The sequence below is a fragment of the Rhinolophus sinicus genome, chromosome 8, assembly GCF_057876585.1.
Source record: "Rhinolophus sinicus isolate RSI-liver-muscle chromosome 8, RSI-T2T, whole genome shotgun sequence".
NCBI classification, from domain to species: domain Eukaryota; kingdom Metazoa; phylum Chordata; class Mammalia; order Chiroptera; family Rhinolophidae; genus Rhinolophus; species Rhinolophus sinicus.
Genome location: NC_142508.1, coordinates 50,464,979 through 50,488,635, shown reverse-complemented (window position 1 = coordinate 50,488,635; position 23,657 = coordinate 50,464,979). Strand labels below are relative to the sequence as shown.

The window sequence follows — 23,657 nt, the reverse complement described above, 5'->3', positions numbered from 1 at the left end:
CACACATGTGTGCATATACACTTACACACAAACATAGAAATACACATGTGCATATACATATTCACTTACATATACATGTGTGTATATACATAAACATGTACAATATCCATATACTAGCACACAGATATACATTCGAGCACATACACACATGAACCCATTCACACTTACACACATGTACACATATGGGTACACAAGAGCCTTATCTACAGTCAGGATCAGGGTCCCCAGGACAGGGGGCGCTCTCCCTCAGGTTTGAGCCTGCACAACAGGACCCGGAGAATGGGTGCTTCACTTGCACCCCTCCCGGGCCAGGTCTGACCTATGCATTTAGGGGAGGTAGTGGAGCGTCCTGCAGCGCAGAGAACTAGAACTTGACTGTGCCTGGTGCAGCGGCCCGGGAAAGCAGCCTCTTGATTCTTGTCAATCCCTATTATGATGATGAATCCCTAAATGATGATTCCTTCTTCCTACTGACAAAGCTAAGCCTCACCTGGACCAGAGGACGTGCCGTGCTGTCTTGGTCTGGGTTCCCAGACAGCAGACCCTGAGCTAGGATTCGAGAGGCTCCGTCTATCTGGAGGTGACCCAGGAAATTCTGGATGGGAGAGTGAGGGGCAACGCAAAAGGGACCCCACAGGAGGAGACATTAATCCTACGCCATGCTAGGGCCACACCCCACCGGCAATCTCAGGACAGTGTAGGATATCGCAGAGAGCCTCACTTCTGTCAGTTACTGACGAGGCTGCTCCTGGAGCGCAAACCCCTGGCACTTCAGCCTCCCATGCCCGGCCAAGCGTTCGCTGCCCCTGCCAAGTGGTCCCTGCTCCTGGATTTTGGGCTCCCTGGTGACATCTCTGCTCATCTGTCAGCTGTCACCTGTACCCTATTCACACATTAACAGGCACTTGGAGTGTCTTCACGTGCCAGGCCTGGGTGCAGGGTGATCAAGACCCACCCCTGCTCGCATGTGGCTCAGAGACCTTCATCCAGATCATTCCACAAAGCCACGTGGAATGTGAAACCTGGATTATGTGCAATCACGAGAACACTGAGAGCTGAAGGGCAGGTGGGGGTTGAAGGAGTGGCCGTAGGGTCCTCAAAACGTAAACAGAAAGTTCTCTTGCCCGTCTTACAAGACGGCTGGCGGGTGAAAAAGCTGAGAAGCCAGACACGAAGGAGGAGAAACCTGAACCCAAGCAGGCTGAGGCTGGTGGCAGGTACAGAAGGTGAACCTCAAGGCCCAAACGCCCAAGAAGGGGAAGCCCCACGGCAGCCGGAACCCTGCGCAGGTCAGAGGAATCGGCAGATATTCCTGATCAGCTATGTAGTCCCAAAAGGCCTCGTGTGAGAGGAAGTATTCAGCAGCTAAATCCAGGACCGAAAAGAAAAAGAAGGAGGTTCTTGCTATTGTCACAAAACCAGTTGGTGGCGACCAGAATGGTGGCCCCCGAGTGGCTAAACGTCGAAAAATGCCTAGATACGATCCTGCTGAAGATGTGCCTCGAAAGCTGCTGAGCCACAGCAAGAAACCCCTCAGTCAGCAGGTGAGAAAACCTGCGGCCAGCATCACTTCCGGAACCATTCTGACCATCCTCACTGGGCGCCATAGAGACAAGAGGGTGATTTTCCTGAAGCAGCTGAGCAGTGGCTTGCTACTTGTGACTGGAACTCTGTCCCTCAATCGAGTTCCTCTGCGTAGAACACACTAGAAATTTGTCATCGCCACCTCCACCAAAATTGATATCAGTGGTGTGAAAATCCCAAAACATCTCACTGAGGCTTACTTACTTCAAGAAGAAGAAGCTGCATAAGCCCAGACACCAGGAGGGGGAGATCTTCGACACAGAGAAAGAGAAATATACGGTTAATAGCCGTGCACAATTGATCAGAAAGCTGTGGACCGCAAATTCTGCCAAAAATCAACGCAGTTCCTCAGCTCCAGCACTCCCTCCGCTCTGCGTTTGCTCTCACAAATGGGGTTTATCCTCCCAAACTGGTGCTCTAAATTTATTATGATGAACCTAATTAAATGCCTGATCTGTTAAAAAAAAATAAACTAGGGCGGCCGGTTTTCTCAGTGGTTAGAGCGCAGTGCTCATAACTCCGAACATCTGGTTCGATTCCCACATGGGCCAGTGAGCTGTGCTGCCCACAACTAGATTGAAAACAACGACTTGACTTGGAGCTGATGGGTCCTGGAAAGACACACTGTTCCCCAGTATTCCCCAATTGAAAAAAAAAAAAAGTTAAAAAAAAAAGTAAACAGAAAGCTCTCATTGGACCCAATGATTTCACTCCCAGGTGTCTATCCAAAAGAGTTGCATCCACACAAAAATGTATATGAGTGCTCACAGCAGTGTTATTCATACTAATCAGAAAGTGGCCATAGCCAATTGTCCATCCACTGGTGAGTGAATGAGCACTACATGGACCGCCCACACAATGGAATGTTATTCAGCCATAAAAAGGAATGAAGCCCTGACAGAGACTACAACATGAGTGAACCCTGTAAACTTTATGCTGAGTGAAGGAAGCCAGACACAAAAGGCCCTATATTATATGATTCCTCTTATAGGAAACATCCAGAATAGGCACTTCGTAGAGACAGAAAGGTAGCCCAGAGCTGAAGGGAGGGGTAATGGGGAATGACAGCTAATGGGTACAGGGGTTTCTTCTGCGGTGATGGAAATGTTCTGGAATTACATAGATTGTGATGACCATTGCAATAACTCTATGAGAGTATTAAATGCCACTGGATTGTTCATTTTAAAGTGGTTAATTTTATGTTATGTGAATTTTACCTCAATAAAAAAAGAAAGAAAAAAATAGAGTTCACTGGGGTTGGAGGAGATTCCACAATGGCCCCTGAAAAGCAGCCTGGGTCCATATGGAACTGAGAGAAGGCCAGCAAGGCTGGGCACAGAGCCTGGCAGGGCACACGAGGGTCAAGGGCCACAAGAGCCCCTCCCCTGTCAGTCCCTCCAAGATCTCAGGGGGAAGCCACGTTGAACCCCATGGCCCAGGCCACTGGGGCTGCTGAGCTCCTGCTCAGTGTATTTTTTTTTTTTTTGGCTTAATACTATTAACATTTATTTGCATACAAGTTTCCTAAATAGATGATTTTATATATACATTTTAAACATATGTATTTATGATTTAGAAGTAGACTTGAACATTTTTAATCAGTAAAAATGTACAAAACAATTACAAATGGAAATAACAATGACAAAGTACCCTGTGTTTTTATCCCAGAGACACATCATAGAAATTCAGGTTAAGAAAATTTAGAAAAATGTTGTGTTGTATATTAAGAACATGTTTTGGGGAGTGGAGAGAATAACAGCATTCCCTTTGTCTTAAAGCAGTCGAGTTTGAACTAAGAAGGCAGCAGACCCCAGAAAGACAGAATTCTGAGGTGGGGAATCAAGCATGTGAGTGCAGTATTGTTTCACTCAACCCCTTTACATTGCTCAAGTTCCCACTTTAAAGAGCTGCAGAGGTCACTTCTATTTCAGAAGGATAATCATTTGATAGTATTGACTTTTTCATCTTATTAATCACAACAAATGATAATTTGTGGAATACTTTTCCACTTTAAAAATTAAGACTCTGTATCCCGACAGACGAAGCAGCAGGCACTGCTGGGAGTCTGAGGGTAACACCTGCACCCCACCAGCCTGTGCGTCCTCTTCTAAGCAGAAAGCATGGGGGGGGGAGGGGGGGAGCAGCCTGGAGTTCAGTGGTCAGCGGCATCATGGAGTTGATAGTAATCTCCTTTCTATGATTAATTAGAATCATAGCTGCATCCTTTTTCCTGGCATTGTAGTCTCATTGAAGGCTTTTCATCAATACCTTATTCCTCTGAACACATTTGGGGCACAACATATTGTTCTCCAGGAATAGGGGTGGAAATTTGCTCGCAGGTAGCAAGAAGAGTGCACACACTCTCCCGTGTTTTTCAGGAACTCAGGTTTGCCCAGCATAAAACTGTAGCTGGACCCAACCCTCTTTATGTGCAGGAAGACTTCGCCCATGGACCACACGCCACCTGACACTAGAAGCCTCTTGTGGTGATTCCTCTGCCTCCATCTTCCCAGCTCTGGCTGCAATTCTGTCCAGGAAGAAAACACAGCATCTGGGGATGAAGTTGTCATGACAACCTTGTCCAGTCCTTCAAGAGCAGGCATCCCTTCCTCAGGGGGAGCAGTCACTTTAGAAGGATCAGAACTTTCCAGAGTCATTTCCCACTTTTCCATCTTTAATTTTCTTTGTGTTGTGGTCAAGAGCTTGGCCTCTGCTGATGTGACGGGAATAACCTTTTGATGAGGGTGAGTATGTTCGCAGAGTCGCCTACATGCTTCCAATTTCAAGCCTTTGGTGCCCAGATTTAATTGCTGGCACCAGGCCCTCACGATGTCTCGGTGAATCAGGTTTATGGGTGGCAGTTTAGAGGGCAACGGAGGAACTGGTATCTTCTTCCGCAGTCTTATTCTTTTATTGTCTTGTGCCATCTTTTGTGGGTAGGAAGCTGCATTCTCTTTCATGGACCTTGTTCGTTTGGTTCCCTTCCCTGAGTTTCTTTTTGTACTTGGTTCACGAACAGCCTGCGGTTTCTCTTCAGCTTCTACTGAGACAGGTTGGAATTTGCAAGTCTTTTTTTTTCTCCTTTGACTTTGTTGAGGAGTTTTTGTTGCCTTTTGCATGCTCCATACTCAAAAAGGAAGTCGAGGTTGATAAAAAGAAAATCTTCTTACTTCTCCTCAGTGGATTAATAAGATGGATGATTACCGTGAGGCCCACAGAGCTCTCCCGTAAGCACTGGCTCACTTGATCTGCCTGAGTTGTCTCCACCATCCTGGAGAGAAGTGCTATTATTGACCCCACTTTACAGATGAGGAGACTGAGGCTCGGGGAGGAGAGGAGAGGGGAGGGGGATTGCCAACCCAGGTCCACCAGATTCCAAACCTTTTCACCTGGAGGAAAATTCCAAAACACTCCTGGGCCGGATTCTGTGTCAGTAATTTACACTCAGGAACGTTCAACTGGGACTTCTGGGTCATCATATTCCCTCTGAGGTCAGCATGCTATAAGGAAGAGACACTTTTGAGACCACTGGAGGTAAAGCCAGCTGGACACCCACATCCACCTGCATTTTATCACCTGGCCTCTGACTGATGCTCAATGGGTGTATCAGTTATCTGCTGCTGCATAACAAACACCCCCAAACTCAGGGGCTTACAACAACAAATGTGTTATCTCATGGTTTCTGTGGGTCAGGAGTCTGGGAGCTGCCTGAGTGGTTCTGGCTCATGTGGTTACAGTGAGGGCTGTCATGTGGGGCTTCAACTGAGTTGTGGTTGTTGGCAGGCCTTGGGTCCTCACTGGTTGTTGGTAGGAGGCCTCCATTCCTTGTTATGTCTCTCCACAGGGCAGTTTCCAGCATGGCAGCTGGCTTCCCACAGAGTGAGTGAGGAGAGAGATACAGAGGCTAAGACAGAAGCCAGTCTTCCTGTAACCTAATCTCAGAAGTGACATGCCACCACTCCTGCCATACTCTATTTGTTAGAGGCGAGTGACTGAGTCCAGCCCATGCTCAAGGGCAAGAGAATTAAGCTCCACGTCTCGAAGGGTGGAATATCCGAGAAATTGTGGGCATATCTTTAAAACCATCACAGGTGGTGACCCCGAGCTCACATGTGATGCTCTGCTGATGACATAGGAAGACTAGATTTGAAGTCTGAAAATCTGTGCTCGCCCTCCTGGCCTGCCACTTCCTGGCTGAGGAGTCTTGTACTCATCATCTAAGAAACAGAAATGAGAAACAACCTATATACTTATCAGGATGCAGAATAGTTAAGCAAGCTGGGAGTTACACAGTGGAATAATGTACTATACTACATTTAAAAATGAATCAACATGGATAAACCTAAAACATCATATTGAGTGAAAAAAAAACTGAGTTGCTAAAGGATCTGAAGTGTGATGATCGTTATGTAAATACTATGACATATGGTTTCTGGATGTTGGCATACGGTGGGAAAAGGGCATAGGACTAATGTGGTGACTTCCGTAGGCAGTCACCTCTGGGCAGGGGTGGAAGGAAAAGATGGGGTGGAGCTTTAACTCTCTCTAACTTTGATCTCCTTATAAAACACTGCAAAGCCAATATGGAAGAGATTAACATTTGTTAAATCTGGGGGGTGGTACGTGGATGCCTGGTACATGTTGAACTATTCATAATGTAGAGTCTTCAGTGTATTTTGACAATGAAACTGCTGTGAGAATGTTCTGGGCAGAGGCGGGCTGAACACACCCACACGCTCCCTGCACGATGTGCTCGCACGTGTGTACACATAGCATATCATGTCACTGAGTGTCACGCCAGACACGCAATGGCCAGTGTTTTAATCTGGAATCAGGAAGCAAGCATGTTGACTGGAAATAGTCTGCCAAATGCTGGACTACTGGCAGCTTTTAAGCCTCACCCCACTTCTTCGCTCCACATCCAGACAAGCTGATAAGAAAGCCCAGGTACGTCCCACTTTGCTACAGGGGATCCACACAGCTCCATTCAGTTTCTTCCATGGCCCCACTCCAACCGCAATAAGACCCCAGGCCAGTCTCATTTCTTTGCTCCCTCAAGTTACTTTGGAGCAACTTGGGAAGCTGCCCTTCTCTGCCCAGAAAGTCTCATCATGGGAATAACAAACTTGTCCTCCCCTCTTGGTGCATGTGTGGTTCATCTCTTTCGACATCCAAACCCAACTTTGGGAGGGGGTCCACCCTGTTTCTCCAGCGTGGCCACAGCATAATGACACCTGGGAAGCTCGCCTCTTCTCATTCTGGAAGGTTGGGGCCAGATGAGTCAGTTCTGTCTACATGTTGGCATTTTGTCCGTCTTCTGGGATCAGGCAGAGCTCAGTCTCTGGCCTGGATTCCCCGTCTGGCCTCCCCCACCTGACCCTCGGAGTCTTGGTGGACAGAAGAGAAGAAGACCAGCTCCCACTGACATGAGACAGGCACTGGGCCACGCGGGAGCTTTCTCTTGCGTCGGCTCATCAGTCTTCATAGGCACGTGGCTCTTGGAAGCAAACCATGGAGCACGATAGCCCTAAAATGCTGGAAAGAGAAAATGCGGGGGCACTGACTCTTTAAAGGTCCCCAGAGCATCGTTCAGTGGAATTCCCCAGCTGTCAGTGGGACAGAGGGGCCCAGAGCACCTTACGCTTGGTGGCGTTTTAGATTCCACAATATACAGTAAATATTGGTAGCAATACGAGTGAAATATGTGACTGTGTACAAATACGTTGGTACTACATGTCCTGAAAATGGGGTAGTTATAAAAGTGACTCAAAGCTTTGCTATGAGGGTTAATATTGAGCCACACGAAATTGCCCTTCCAGAGGGCAAAAATGGCCCCAAATTGGCAATTTTGTGTGATTCGTGTGGAAAGGAAAACACTAGAAGTATTTTGTGCTCTCCCCCCAGCATTCACCTGGATTAAAGCTTTTGGGTTTTCAAGCTTGCAAAAAGTGACTTATGTTCAAAAGAAATTAAAACGTCGAAATTAAAAAACATAAGAAATGGTGGTTGGGTTTTTGGGTCCCCACCCAGCCCACGGAGCACACAGGCATTTGCAGCCTTTCAGGGTGGAGTGGAAAGCCAGCGTACACTGTCTGTTTCCCCAGGCAGAGCAGGCGCTGCACAGACGCTCCTGTCCAGACGGGGTCTCCCTCTGCCTGCCGTGCTCTCTGGGCCTGCTCACTGCACCACAGGGACAGAATCCCGCAGGCCCGCAGGCTGCAGGAAGGGCCCTCCAAGCACAGGCTGGACGCCGCCTGGCCACGGTGCAGAGAGCCAGTCTGTCTCATCCTCTCTGGGCGGGATACAGTCACAGGAATTGGCTGCATCAACAGCCAGGCTGGGCTAATGGCAGAGATTCAGACTCCTCAGGGAGGGCAGGAGCTGTGCGGACGTAGGAATCGTGCCAACAACAGCTTCACCAGCCCCCAAGGATACATACCAGCCAGCCATGAACACACTTTCTAAGGCCGTGGTCTGCCTGGCCCCACTGAGCACCAGGCTTCTTGCAAGAAGGGGATGGCAGAGAACCTGAGCCAGCCTGGGGACCCACACTCTTCAGACAATGGTCCTGGACCAGAGACGTCATCACTGCCTAAAACACAGCATCTCGGGCCTTGCCCAGCCCTGCCGAACCAGAATCAGAGCCAGGTGATTCTGACACGTGCGGAAGGTTGAGCAGCTGTGAAAAGGAGGACCATCCAAGTGGCAGCGGCAGGGTGGGCAATGCCCCTTGACCTGGCTGTTCCGCATTTTGGAATTTATCCAAAGGAACAGATCAGAGAGGCGCCCATGGACACATTGGAACTAGTAATGCAGTTCTTACCCTGGGCGTCCTGCCTCTGGCACAGTAGGTATCCCATTTCACGTCCCTGGGACATGTCCCTAGGAGGTGGTTCTTTGATAGAGAAGGAACCGAGGCTCACGAAAGTTAAGGAGCCCATGGTTACCCAGCCGGGATGCAGTAGAGTTAGGAGTTAAGTTCATACAGTTGACTGTGGGCCACGGGCCCCCACCAGCAGTCCCCTCTGCCTTCTTGCGTGGGCATGTCCATCGCAATGTTATTTATGGGTCAGGGAGCAGAAACTTACATCTCCAGCACTGGAGGCTGGCCAGGTAGAACATGATCTGTCTGTATCACTGGGTGTCCTGCTCTCTAGTTTGAAGCGTGGACACCAACCCCCTAGTAGGACCCTCATGTACACTTGAACGACACTCCTCTACACTGGTCTTGCATCTATACTCTGCTTCCTTCTTCCTGCTCCTGTAAAAAGTCCCAGAATCCCAGGGGCTCCTGTGGCTTCCCAGGGAAAGGGCGTGCTTGTTCTCTCAGCCAAGATCTGTGATTCATTCTTCCTGCCATGGCTGCCATTGGCCAGTGAAGCCCCTGTCTGTGGCAGCTTAGGCCAGCATCACCATGGGCAGCCTGGGGTAGACCTCATGCTGGGACATGGTGCTTGAGACCAAGAGGGTTGGGAATTGGGGCAGAAGAGGACCCCCTTCATGTTACTGCAGCTATAGGATTTCCATGTTAAATGCATTCCCAGTGCTTCTTACTAGTACCCGTGGGTGCACACGGCCACACAGAACAGACATGACTACCTTCCCCATTGCAGGCTTCTGAGAATGAGGTAATGGAGGAACAGACAGCCCAGTATCAGTTACATACATACTTGGCCCAGAGTCAGCTGGCCTTCCTGGCACCTCTCTGTCGGCCTTCCAGAGTCATGCCTGTCCTGTTTCTGCCCATAATAGAAGGCATGTTAGAGGCCGGGTGGAGTCTGGAGCCAGACTGCATGGATTCAAATCCTGGCCCCACCACTTAGCAGCTGTGTGACCTTGGGCAAGTAGCTTCACCTTTCTGTGCCTCAGCTTCCTCCTCTGTATGGGATAATAATAGTAGACTTGTCCATGCAGTTGTTGTGAGGATAAAATGAGTTACTATATGGAAAGCACCGAGAACATGTGAGCACAATGCAAACATTTTAAAGCTCTAAAAAGGATATGAAGTATATGTACACATAAATGTGTCCTATTATTATTAACAGCTATAGAGACACTAGCAACCATTAAGGTAGGCTGTAGAAGACAATTTAATGAAATGGGAACATGTTTAGGACATATGCTAAGTGGCAGAAAAGTAAGTACAAAACAGGCTTTTTGGTAGATCTTAATTTTGTAAAATACAGACAGTCCTGTATGATTTTTCAACTTTCAGATGGTGTGAAAGCGATTTGCATTCAGTAGAAATCCTACTTGGAATTTTGATTTCATCTTTGATCTTTTCCTGGGCTAGTGATATGTGGTACGATACTCTCTTGTGATGCTGGGCAGTGGCAGGGAGCCACAGGCCCAGTCAGCCACGCCATAAACAACCAGTACTTTACGCTCTACTGCGTTGCCAGCATTTTCTGGATATTGTGTTTTGCGTTTTTGTATCCCATCATGTCTATAAAACGCCCATCTGTGTCTCCTGATTCTGGTGAGAAGGAAAAGGAAAGCAATTACTCTTGAGATGAAACTCAAGACAGTTGCCCAACTGTGGGCTAATGTGAGTGTTCTGAGCATATTCAGTAGATTAAATGTGTTTTTGACTTACAATATTTTCAACTTATGATAGGGTTATGGCCCATGATAAGGCCATAACCCCGTTGTAAGTCGAGGAGCATCTGTATATCGGTATTAACTATGCATGGAAGAAAATGACAGAGGGAAATAAAGCAATTAACTGTGTAACTGCTGGGCGGTGGGATGATGATGATTTTCACTTCCTGTGTGTGTTTCTCTGTATTTTCCAAAGTGTGTATAGTGAATGTAATGGTTATACTATGAACCAAGCACGTTTTAAAAAGCTGCTCTGCAAAAAAGAAAGTGATAGTTCAAGGGACCCCCAGGTCTTTTCATGAGAGGAGCTACCTTTCATTTCCCCAAAGCCATGGCCCCCTTGCAGTATGAAGGCGTGTGGGGCGGGAGGGGCGGGGGGAGATGGACCAGCAGGAAGTTAGGAGAGCCATTATTCTCTTTCTCCAGCCCTCCAGGGAACACATAGAGACCCTGGGCCAACAGCCTCTGCCTCTCCCACCTCCTGGAGCTTCTGTTTCCTTTCCTGGGAGTGCTTCTTAGTACGTGGGATCGTGGGATCGTTGTGCTGATTTAATGGATAATGCCTACACCAGACCTTGGCACAGAGCTCTTCATAAATGGAGGGATCGGCAAGGGAGGAGAGGCTGATTCTTCTTCCCATTTAACAGGTGATGACTCGGAGGCTGAGTGACTTGCGTGAAGACTCACAGCTAGCAAAGGGCAGAGTTAGGACTGAGCACACATCTTGTGGGCCCACTCCAGGCTTCCATAATTTCTTTGTCATTCAGTTAGGGGATTCCTTAACTGGCATCACTATTTACCAGCCAAGCCTCGTCTCCACATCATCAGTAACTGTAATTGCCATTGTCAAAGCTTCTACAGTGTGATAGCTTTCTGGCCCCATGAGTAAAAACCATGCCAGTTTTGTTCTCTGCCACATCTCCAGCTCTAGCCTCAGGTTTCTTGAATGAATGTTGAGTGAGCTGTTGAATGTTCAGGGTGAAAAGTCTCTGTTTTGCAGGCAGGAAAGGTGGTGAGGCAGGTGGAGCACAGAAAGAAGCTAGTCCGCTCACTCTTTACTTGGCAAAGGGTAGAGACTGGCTCCTGCAAGCTCAAGGACAGGTGTGTTCTCTGATAGGGCAGAACTCATGGAAGCGTGATGGGCCTGGAGAGTCATCAGATTCAAGCAAGCTCCAGGGTCTTCAGCCCCCTAAGAAGGGGTGGAGCTTCACTTGTGCTTATACTCTGATTGGCCCCCTCCCTGTGTCTTTCATTTCCTGCTGGCCCTTCCTCCAAGAGGTCCTAGTGTGTCTAGTCAGCTCTGGCCACAGTGGGGGACAGGATTGTGGATCTCAGAACCTGGTCTATCCAGGCACTTGAGATGCTTTTCCCCAAGAACTCATTGTGGGTCACTGGACAAGACTGACGTCATTGGTTCAAACCCCTCCCCCCCCATCTTGAGGGCACAGTGCTCTTGAATGGGAGGCAAGGCCACCCACTGTAAGGACACAGAATAGGCCAGATTGATGAGGGTGAGCAGTCCTCTCAAAGAAGGTGGGCATGTTAGTGAAGATCCTTTAGCAACAACACCAAAAGCATGAGCAACAAAAGAAAAAGTAGATACATAGGACTTCATCCAAATAAAAAACGTGTGCTGCAAAGGATAGGTACCATGAAGAAAGTGAAAAGGCAACCCACAGAATGGAAGGAAATATTTGCAAAGCAGATAGAGCTGGTCAGAGATTTGTATCCAGAGTATATAAAGAACGAAAACTCAATCAGAAAAACAAATTTAGACAAGGGCAAAGGACTTGAATACGTATTTCTCCAAAAGAAGACATACACCATCATTCAAGAAACCCGAGGCTAGAGCTGGGGCAGAGAACAAAACTGGCATGGTTTTTGCCCACGTGGCCAGAAAGCTATCACTCAGCAGAAGCTCCGATAATGGCAATTACAGTTACTGATGACGTGGAGACTAGACTTGGCTGGCCGAGAAGCAATGAAAAGATGCGCCACCTTACTAATCATTAGGGAAATAGTACAGCTGGTCTGGAAAGTTCCTCAAAAGGTGAAATGGAACTATCGTATGGCCCAGCAATTCCACTCCTGGGTTTATACTCGGGAGAAATGAAAATATAGGTCCACACAAAAACCTGTACATGAACGCATAGCAGCATTATTCACTATCACCAAAAGTGGAAAACAGCCCAAATGTCCATTAGCTGATGATGGATAAACAAATGTGGTTCATCACTATGATGGAATATTATTTGACGATAAAAAGGAATGAAGTACTGACAGATGCCACGACATGGACGTGCCTTGAAAACATTATGCTGAGTAAAAGAAGTCAGTCACAAAAGGCCTCTGTGGTATGCTTCCATTGACAGGAAATGTCCAGAATAAGCAAATCCATAGAGACACAAAGTAGAGTAGTGCTTGCCAGGGGTTGGGCGAGCAGGGAATAGGAAGGGACTGTGAGTACGTACAGGTTTCTTTGGGGGATGGTGAAAAGGTAAAATTACATTGTGGTGGAAGTTCATCACTTTATGAGTATCCTTGAAACATTGAATTATACACTTTAAATGTATGTGTGATATGGTATGTGAATTATATATCAATAAATCTGTTTTAAAACACCCTTTGGCAAATAAATGCCAGAAAACCCAACTCAGAGTGATGTAAGCAAAAAGGGAATTTAGTAAGTGGGTAAATTCAGACCTAGGTGTGCCTTCAGCTACTACTTGATTCAGGAGCTGAAACAGGTCATCGGCACCTGGGGAAAGACTACCCAACACGGGGCTGAGAACCAGGGGCGATCTGAATTGCCTAGGTAAAGGGTACTGGATGCTGACCAGCCCTATGTCCATGGCTGACTGGAACTGGCACAGGAGGTAGCGCCTAGGGAGGAGGAGAAGGGGGCTTACCTGACTTTGTCTCTGCAAAAGGCAAGGTTGGGGGACAAGGCTAGAAGAGGGAAGGAGCTGTCCCTCGTCCCAGTTATCTCTGAATCACTCCATGATCCCGAGCAAGTATTTTACCGCCTTATTTATTCAGTCACCCCAAATCATATTTATGGAGCACCTACTCTGTAGAGACACTGGGTTGGGATAGAATGTGAACACAACAGCCATGGTGCCTGCCTTTCACCACCTAGCAGAGAATGCTGATGAAACAAACCTGGGCCACACAGCGTGCCAAATGCGGTGAGTCAGAAGGTCCAAGGAGCTCTGGGAGTACAGGGCAGAAACACCCATCCTGGCCTCAGAGCGGGTAAGGGGTCAGTAGGCTTCCTATTAAAAGGAGTTACTGAGCTGAGATATGAAAGCATGCAGCAGGCATCACGGACATGGCACCTGGAGGGGAACAGCGTATGTGAGGGAGGAGGCCAGCCTAGGCAGGTTGGGATACAGGAGCAGGAACTAGGCAGTAGAGAGCGAGGAGGCAGAAAGGGAAGGCAGGCACTGGTCAGGAAGGCCTGGTCAATCATGTAAAGGAGACTGGATGCAATCCCAAGGTCAGTGGGCTCATCAATGAAAGGATAGGTGTGAACTCACCTGGCCTGGCCTGCACACCAGTTGGTCTATGCTGACCAGGCCTCCAATCCACTATTGTGACTTCTGGATTTACGTCCCCAATGTCTGAGCCTTTGCACGCTGGCTTTCACACTCAGATACATTCGCCAACCTATGGCAGCTCAGCCCCTGTCCCCAGCTCTTGCCTTGGACTCCAGGACTTTCATCTTCTTCTTCAATGAACCAGAAGATCCATGAGCCTCTTCCTGCACCATCCTGCTCACTAATCTTCCATGAGGATGGAGGAATTGGATACACAATAGATAAGGAAAAAGCAAGAGGAAACCACTGGCTGCCTCACTCTAATGAGGTCTAATCACACTTATTAGCCCTGGGAGGCAGAGAAGGAGGAGAGAATAGAAAAAGGCAACACAGCCGGAAGCATTTTCCTGGATGTCTTTATGCATTCGACAAACCACCTGCTGAGCAGGAAGGGTGAGTAAGGCCTCTGTAATCCTCCCCACTCCTCTGCCTGTAGCCTATGTCCCCAGGTGCCATGTCCGTGATATCAGCCCATGTCAAACAAGGTCAAAACACAGCTCAGAAACAGCCATAGCAGACTTAATGTCTTAACAGCACCTCTGGGCTTGTTACGTGACAAGCTTCGGCTCAACAAATGTTTAGAGACTGCTGAGTGTTCGTTTATTCGTTTGTTCATTCATCATTTACTCAAAATGCAATCATTGCTTTCCTAGTGGGTGCCAGACGTCACGCTGGGCACCAAAGGGGAAGAGAGGAATCTGACAGGGTCCCACATAGCAGCACTCCCCCCTCCTCCTGTGAGTGGATGAGACCATGAATTAGAAGATAACCACGTGACACAGCGACATACACTATAACGGGAGGAGCGTAGATGCTGACCAAGTCCAGAGAAAAGCACCTACCTGGCGTGGGGAGTTCCTGGAGAGGGAGCTTTACGGTGAGTCCCAGAAGTGAACAAGTGTTCCTGGGCAAAGACAAGTGTGCACACGTTCCAGAATACATAGACCAATAAGTCGAAGCAGTTGTTTGTAATAGCCCCCAAATGGAAGCAAGCCAAATATCCCATTACAGGAGAATGGCTGTTTATACAAGGGAATATTATACAGCTAAGAGAATGAATGGACCCTATTGATGCACAACTGCATGGATGACCCTCGAGCACAATGTTGAGCAAAAAAGAATATATATGGTCTAATTTTAGTCACATAAAGTTCAACAACAGGCAAAACTAAATTGCAGTGCTTAAAGAATACACATACACAGGTGGTAGCACTAGTATAAGAAGAAAAGATGACCATAATTTCAGATTAATGGTTCTGTCTGGGGGGAAGGAGAAGGTTATGATCGGGGAGGGGCACACTGTGGATTTTAGGGGTGCTGATAATGTTCAATTCTTTGGGCTTAGTGGTTGTTCATGGGCGTTTGCTATTTGACTATTGATCAAATTGTACAAATATGTGACTTGAGCACAGACAAAAACTCGTCTTCTCCAGTGAGGGGACACTTACCCAGTTGAGACAGAAGATCATGTGTGTAAGCTGCTTGGGTTCATTTCCACTTTGGGCAAGTGACTTGACCTGTCCAAGCCTCAGGTTTCCTCATCTGTAAAATGGGGATAATAATAGTACCAGCCTCATAAGGTTGTTTTAGGATTAAATGTTATAGTGAATGTAAAGTGCCAAGCAAAGATCTAGGAACATCAATGTAATAATTAATCACCATCATCATCACCATCGTCCCCATCATCACCATCACCACCATCACCATCATCACCATCACCATCATCACCATCACCATTATCACCACCACTATCATCACCATCGCCATCACCATCACCATCATTATCACCTCTTCCACAGCCTTTCTTTTCCCTTCTTGCTAATCCATCCAAATCACTTCTGCATCATCTTCCTCCTTCTCCTTCCTTCCTCCACTCCTCTCTTCATAATTGTCTTCATCTAGAAAACTGAATGACCAATGACAGTGATCTTTGGGGTCATAGATAGTTCTAATTCTTGGTAAATAGGAAGTAAAATTATGCCTGCCATTTTTTCAGAGTTCTTCCATTCTCCATGTCAAATTATCTGTCCCCTCAATAGAATACACATCCCAATTTTTGGAGCAGAATGTGCTTCCACTCCTTGCACTAGAAATGCCAATCATGTTTTCTCCCTGGTGTCATGCAGTAGGACCCTACTCCCTGATCACAGCTGACTGACTCGTGCTGGTCCAAGCTGAATCTCTCTGCTGGGAATCAGGATCCATAGAATCCAGATTATTGATTGTCAGGGTGTTGGACTGAGAGGTACTGGAAAGAGCGTATTGTGACAGAGAAAACTGGTCTACAGAGAGCAGAAATATAGTGCAGACAGGCCAGAGGAGAGACCGTGGGACCCAGAAAAAGGGAGCGACTTGAGTTTCGACTTACCAGTTCTTGGTTGCTGCCCAGCGCCTGCTTTTACCTCCTTCTTGAAGCCAGAGAAGTCCCCCTCTCTTCCAATAAATTGCCACATTCTCATCCCTGCTGTCCCATTAGTTGCATAATCTTTTTGTTTAAGTGTGTCCCCCACACACCCTCTTTTTTTTTTAACTTGGCTATATTTATTTTCAAAGAAAACTTTATATTAGCAATCTAAATATGAAATCCATTGCATCTGATGTTCTCAGAAGGAAACTGTAAAAATAAATACAACAAATAAATAAGAATAGATAGAAACATCAAAAATTAAAAAACGAAATAATGAAATACAAGTGGAAAATAAGCCCAATTAATTTACAAAGTGTTTATCTAAGAAATGTAAATTCATAATGAGATACCATTACACATCCATTAGATTGGCTAAAATTAGAAAGACTGACATTACCAAGTGCTGGTGCAGACGTGGAGCCACTAGAATTCTCACGCTCTGCTGGGGGAGTGCAAATTGACTCAACTACTTTGGGAAACTAAATACTAACATTTGCTACCCTAGGTCCCAATAAGTTCTCCCGCAGAAGGGACATACACGAGTTTTACTCAAAACACCTGTTGAAAATAACTAACTTTATTCAAAATCACCCCAAACTAGAAACAACACACGTGCTTCCCAACAGGAGAATAGGTAAATAAATTATAGTATATTCATGCAATGGAATACTATATAGCAACAAAAATAACAAAGTGCTGTTATACATAACAAATCCGATGGATCTGAGAAATATGTTGAATGAAGGGAGCCAGACACTAGCGTAGGATTGCATTTATATGAGGTTCAAGGATAAAGCAGAACTAATTTATGGTGATACACGTCAGAAGAGCTGTTTCCTATGGTGTGTGGAGGGAAACAGACGGGAGGTACACAAAGGGAATGTTTTATATTTTGAACCGGATGGTGTTAAGAGCATATTGGAAAGGGCAATATGCTCTTTCCAGTACCTCTCAGTCCAACACCCTGACAATCAATAACCTGGAATCTATGGATCCTGATTCCCAGGAGAGAGATTCAGCTTGGACCAGCAGCTGTGATCAGGGAGTAGGGTCCTACTACATGACAGCAGGGAGAAAGCATGATTGGCATTTCTAGTGCAAGTAGAGGAAGCAGCAAGTGTTGCCTTCGAGGGGTGAGCACCAGGCCAAGTAGAGGGGCAGCTGCGATGACAGGGTACTGTGACTACTGTTATTGCTGCTCTACTGTTATTGGATGTCATGATTCCAGTGGCTGAGTTGGAAAAGGTAGTTTAGGGAGCAGGACTGAGGGTTCCTTGCAGGACAGCAGGGTGGAAAGGGACGGCCACATGCCTGCCCCGAATCTATATGGCCACTTACTGGCGGGTTAGCTCATTTGCCCAAGGCTCTGGTTCCTCATCCATAATGTGGCATCCACCCACCCTAGGGGCTGACGTGGCTTGGGGGAGGTAGGGATTTCGTGGCACCCACCGAGCCCAGCTCCCAGCAGGCACTCACTGGCTGTCCTTAGGAAGGATGGTTAGGAATGGGGGTTCCTGGCACTCCTGGTGGAGAGGAAAAACAGAGTGGATGAGTCTGGAAGCACTTGAACTTGAAATATCAAGGTTTCCTTAAGAACGTACTTGCCTATCTTAAGCATGTCATCCCTACTACTATTGACTCTGCCTCAGTTTTCTCATCCATAACATGGGGATAATAACATCCTCTAGGAACCACATCTTGGAGTTGTTAAGAGGAATAAATGAATTAAACACCGGAAAATGCTGAGAAAGTGCCTGGCACCAGTCGGTACTCCTTTTAGACACTGTTACACTGCTAGCATTTCCTGAAACTAAGATGTGGGCCTACACAGCTACAGGGTAAGGAAAAAATGCACCCAGCAGGGTGCCATAGAGTCAATTTCAAAGCTCAGATTAAGGTTTCTCAACTTTTCTCCTTAGCAGACCTTTGACCACGTGGCTGGTCAGCAATTAATCAAAAACAAAGGATTCCTGCCCTGAAGGCGGGGTTCTGGCAGTGGAGAGCAGTCCAGGAATGAGACGCCCTCAAAGTTCTCCTTACCTTTTGGGGTCAAGCCCTGGTGCTGACTCCTGTTAGCTGTCTGTGGCCTTGGGCCACTCACTTTACCTGCCTGAGTCTCAGTTTCCTCATCTTTGAGAAGGAAGGCATGCTTGCAGCTCAGACCCCAGAGGGTTATGCCAGGATTTAGATGAAATAAGACACTCAAGGACAGGCACAGAGAAATCGGCCGACGAAGCCAATAATTTGACTCCTCATTTTGCTCCCACCCATGGCTGACATCTTTCTCTGCCTCTGGTTTGGGGGAAATCAAGAGCCCCAGGACGATTTCAAGGTTTAGACCCTTATGAGCACTTCCAAGCAATTGTCGTCTCTTCCCTGGGGGCTGAGTCTGGGCAGGTGGAGAGTTACAATAAGAAAATGAGTGGTGGTGTTAGGAGAATGGAGGAGGGAGGCCTGGGGCATAGGCAGCAATGAAGACGTATCGGATGACCATCTTCAGTCTTGGAAACAACCACCCCTGGAGAGGGAAGGAATCATAACAATAACAACTATGAGTTACTGAGGACCAACGAGGTGGTAGGGACCACCAAACACCTTAGCTACCTGTGTTGAGTTGGTTACTCTTCGCCCGGCCCTAGGAAGTGGGAACAGGTGTTGGTGCCACTTTAAAGATGAAGAACGAGGCACAGAAAGATTCCATAATGGGCTCCCAGTAAGTCAGTGACTGAGCCAGGTTCTAAACCCAGACAGCTAAGGGGACTGCACGGATTAGCTAGCAGACACCCTTTCTAACAACTGCTCCTAGCACCGGAGCCATGTCAACCTCCCACATTTGCATGAGTGTGTGTAGGGGGACCAGTTTTGGGGTGCCACAGGGCTGAGCCAACAAACCCCAGAAGCTGGTCAGGGGTGACCCCAGGAAGATAGTCCCTCTGAAGGCTCCCCTCAATAGCCCCAGGCAGGCCACACCCACAGTCCTGATAAGTAATCTGCAGCACAGAGACAGGAAATAAACTAACCCACCACGCAGCAGTGTGGGGGTCACATTGGACTGCAGGAAGAGTGGCAATGAGTGCTGAGGAAAATTCTAGAACTACAGAACTTAGGGAGCAGGGGAACGATCTCGTTTCTCATTTTATAGGTGAAGACACTGGGCCTCAGGAAGCTGGGAGACTTGTTGCACACCAACTTAGTGTCAGAACCAAGAGCAGAGCCCAGGTCCCCCGTACATGGTTTTCCCTGTCACCACGCTATTTACCACCACCTAACTCGGTAGGTTGGTAATTTGTGCCCCAAATGTGCATCTTACACTGAAAGTGAACAACATAGATGTGGTTCCATCTGCACGAAACTTATAGTTTGTTGTGATTACTATTGCTGTGTAACAAACCATACCAAAACTCAGTGGCTTAAAGCAGGGTCTCATGGGCCAAACGTGTCCCCCCAAAATTAATATATTGAAACCCTAACCCTGTTGTGGCTGTATTTGGAGTAAGAAAGTAATTAAGGTTAATCAGGTCTTAAGGGTGGGGCCTGATCCCACAGGATTCGTGTCCTTAGAAGAAAACAAACAACCAGAGCCCTCTTGCTCTCCCATGCTCACTCACCTGATCTCTTTCTCTCTCCCTCCACTTCCTATCTCCCCTAAATGTGAGGACAAAGTGAGAAGGCAGCCATCTGTAAGCCAAGAAGAGGGTCCTCATCAGAACACAGCCATGCTTACACCCTGATCTCAGACTTCCAGCCTCCAGAACTGTGAGAAAATAAATTTTGTGTTTAAGCCACACCCCACACCCCAGTCTATGGCATTGTGCCATGGCAGCTGAGCAGGCTAACACACAGGGCTTGGCAAACGTTTTCTGTAAAGGACAAGGTGGTCCTTATGCTTTATGGACTATATAGTCTCTGTTGCAGTGACTCAACTCTGCCGTTATGGTGGGAAAGCAGCCATAGGCATATGTAAATGAATGGGGGTGGTTGTGTTCCAATAAAACTTTACTTATAAAAACAGGCAGCGGGCCAGATTTGGCCCCTGAGCTATAGTTTATATAACTCAGCTTAACATAACAACAGTCACTTTTTGTTCAGAAATTTATATGATGACAAGTTGTGGTGGGGAAAACAGCATGGGTGGGGTCTCTGCTCCATGTGGCATTAATGGGGGTGGCCCACCTGAGCTGGAGAAGCTGAGTGCAAGATGGTGCATTCACAGGGCTGTCAACTGGTGCTGGGCTGGCTGGGAGTCCAGCTGGGGCTGTGAGCTGGAGGCCCTGTTTCTATTCTATGCATCTCTCCATGGGTTGCTTGGGCTTTTTAATATCATGCTGATTTGGTTCCAAGCTCTAGCGTCCTGAGACCATGAGGTAGAAGCTGTGTCACTGTTTACACTCCAACCTTCGAAGTCACACGATGTCACTTCTGCTACACTCATTAGCTAGCCCACCTCTCAGGAGGAGTGTCCACGTCACGTTATAGGAGAGCCCCCAGAATGGGAGGTCTTGATGCAGCCATCTCAGTGTCCGGGCAAACACAGTCAGAGACAGGAAGACAAACAGGTAACTGCAGTGTATAGTTCAGTTCTCTGAAGGAAACAGATGGGCCTCTGGGCGATGAAAGGGAAACCAGGAAGCCTTTCTGGAGGTGAAACCAGAAAACTTCCCGGTCATGGCTATCAAAGAGGGAGCAGGCAAGGGAAGGGCAGTGCAATGGCTGGAGGCCAGAAAGGTTATAGGCTGGAAAACCAGACCACCTGGGCTGGAATCCTCCTCGGTCATTATTTTCCCTTTGATCAGACACTTCACTGAGACAGGCTCAGAGTTGAACTTTACGCACAGATGGTATGTAAGCCCAGGTCACCTGAGGAGCCGTGAGATCCCTAATGGGAGGTATTCACCCCTACTTAGAGCCTGGTGCACACAGCCATGAAATTCTGCATGGTGATAGAGCTTTTCGTTTTTCTCCCTGGTTTTTGTTTTTAAATTGCTGGGTAGTACTATGTTTATAGCCTTGGAGAGTTTCCTCCAAAATGAAATCAATACCTCCAGCCCCACTTTATGGGAGAACGATTTTCAGATTGCACAAAACGAATGCCTCGTATTTCTGCATTTCAGACAGTAGAGTCTGTCACTTCTAAAGCTAATCTGACCGTGCAGGAGAGAGAAGGGAGGGTCAGTTGGGGAAGGGTGAGAGGGAGTATTGGAATTGCCAGGGGGAAAGGTATGCATTACCCAGAGGTAGAAGGTGCTGACCAGTAATCGCTTGGAACCAATCACCATTTTCCAACAAGATCTCAGTTGAAATCCTCTGCTCCGGTGAGAAAGGGCTGCTGAATCAGCAAAAAAATGGGTTAGAAATAAAATGGAAGAAAGAAAGTGCAGCGTGTACAAGAGAAAGAGAAATTCTATGTCAACAGTGTTTGGGAAGAGCAGGCTGATGGCTGGGCATCCCACATCCTAGGAACCCATGACCTTTGCTGGGGGGGCTAGTCTCCTAATAACACCTCTACTTCCTACTTCTTCAGTGCTTACCATGCGTTGAGTGCCAGCTCCTTGAATTCTCATGGCAACTTTATAGGAACTATTATTATGCCCATCTTACAGATGAGGAAACCCGAGCTGACTGCCCAAAGCCACACAGCTGCCCAGCCCTCGAGGCAGGATTTGAACCTGAATCTTGAGAGGAAAGTCTGCAACCCTTTTGCCTACACGTTCACCACCATATAATTTTCATTTACACCAAACTGCCCAGACATGCTATTTCATACTCATTTAGACTGACAAAATAAAGTCAATGGAAACCTAATAGGAAGTCTGATAATACCAAGTGCCTGTCAGGAAGTAGAGAACTGGAAGGAAGTGCAGGTGAACTTCAGGGCGAGAAGGAAATGCTCCAGGTGTTCTGGAGAGCAAGTTCTATTAAGTCCAAGATGTGCTTGACCCAACAATTCCACCCGAGGCATTTAGAGAAGCCATCCAGATGAGCACAGGGAGACAGCGACGAGAAGGTGCATTGAATCATTGTAACTGCAAATCACAAAGCAAAATGGAAAACTCCCTAAATGACCCTCCTCAGTGGGGGTGGGTGAGGAGGTGACTGCACACCAGGCTAGGGACGCTTTAGGGAGGGGGCTTGGATGCCCAGGCCAAGACTAGAAGTTGAGTTGAGCTCTGGGAGTCGGAAGAGGGGCTATTTTTCTATTGAGGGCCTGTGTAGCCAAAGGTGGGAACAATGCGGGCAGGAGAAGGCTGAGCAGGGCCCCCGACTAATTGGAGGTTTCAATCGCACTTCTTTAGCTGTGCTAAATCTCAGGCGCCTTCGCCTGGCTTGCAATTCCTGGCGCAACGCCGCCCGCGTCACCGGCCCGCACTCCAACTAGCCCGGACCCTGTGCCGTCTCCCCTCCGCAGCCCTAAATGCTGCCATTTGCCGCACACGCTCCTGAAGGGCTGGGAACGCGGGATCTCCTGCCTGCGGATTTATGGTCCAGGAAATGCATTTTAAATTGGTCCCAGGATACTCGCATCCAGGAATCAGACACCATCTCTTGGGAGTGCAGGGGGATGGGAGCGGGAGTATGTGTGGAGAGAGACCTGGTAACGCCCGAGTGGTGATCCCACTTTGCTCCCCCAGAGCGCGACCACTCCCGGAGTGGGGGGCTACCTGTTGGCCAGGGTGCAGGGTAGGGACGGAATTGGGGTGTCTTTATTCTAAGATATATGTGTGTGGCCAGGAATTCAATTTATGGGGAGGGGACATGTTTTCTGAGGCAAGCGCCCCCTTCCCGCCCACATTTGGACCCAAACTGCCTGTAAGGAAAAAGGACGGATTATTTGTCATGAGAAAAACCACCTGTGGTCTGCCAAGAGCCTCTCCAGTCAAACCAGGGGCAGGAGTCGCTGATAGGAGTCAGGCGGGAGGGGCGAGGCGCCGGGTGGGGGAGCGGCGCCCCCGGACCGCCCCAGGCCTGCTCTGCCGGGTTTCACCTCGCGGTTCACGGGAGGAGCAGAGAGAGCGCTGGGTGCTGGGCGCCCTCCCATTACGCAGTTCTTGTCCCTTTAAATCCAAGTCCCGAGAAAGGGGGGGTTGGGGTGCCCTGGCTGGACCCCTATTTCCACACGGGCCCGGGCAAGGGGGAAAGCCTACCGGGCGGGAGCGCCGAATGGGGGATGAAGAGGGCGAGGTGCCCGGGGTGCCCAGGGTCCCCGCCTGCACCCCGCGCCCTCTGCCAGGCCTTGCAGCTCCCCTCTCCTGGACGCCCGCGCGCCGGGGGCGGTGGGCCGGGGCGGGGGCGCGCGGGCGGGATGCGGGCGCGCGCCGCGCCGGCCGGAGCGCGCAGGCAGGGCCCTGAGCGCACGCCGCCGCCGCCGCCACCGCCCGACCCGCCGCATTGCTGCTACCGCCGCCGCCCCGGCCCGGCCCGCGGCCCCCAATATGGTGCAGCCGCCCGCGCCGCCGCCAGTGCGGCCG

The 23,657-nt window shown here is 48.3% G+C and overlaps 2 pseudogenes across 1 annotated transcript; one reads left to right on the top strand and one right to left on the bottom strand.

Annotated features, from left to right (window-relative positions):
• Positions 1–465: 465 nt before the first annotated feature.
• On the top strand, positions 466–2,005 carry LOC109453133 (large ribosomal subunit protein eL6 pseudogene; annotated as a pseudogene).
• Positions 2,006–2,852: 847 nt separating this feature from the next.
• On the bottom strand, positions 2,853–23,405 carry LOC141567469 (developmental pluripotency-associated protein 4 pseudogene; annotated as a pseudogene). Its single transcript, XR_016022019.1, has 9 exons — positions 23,040–23,405; positions 22,012–22,214; positions 20,365–21,517; positions 19,800–19,869; positions 17,641–17,714; positions 15,573–15,690; positions 15,233–15,326; positions 14,627–14,688; positions 2,853–7,119 (listed from the first exon to the last, which is right to left on the bottom strand). The product of XR_016022019.1 is annotated as a developmental pluripotency-associated protein 4 pseudogene (transcript).
• Between the last annotated feature and the right edge of the window lie 252 nt (positions 23,406–23,657).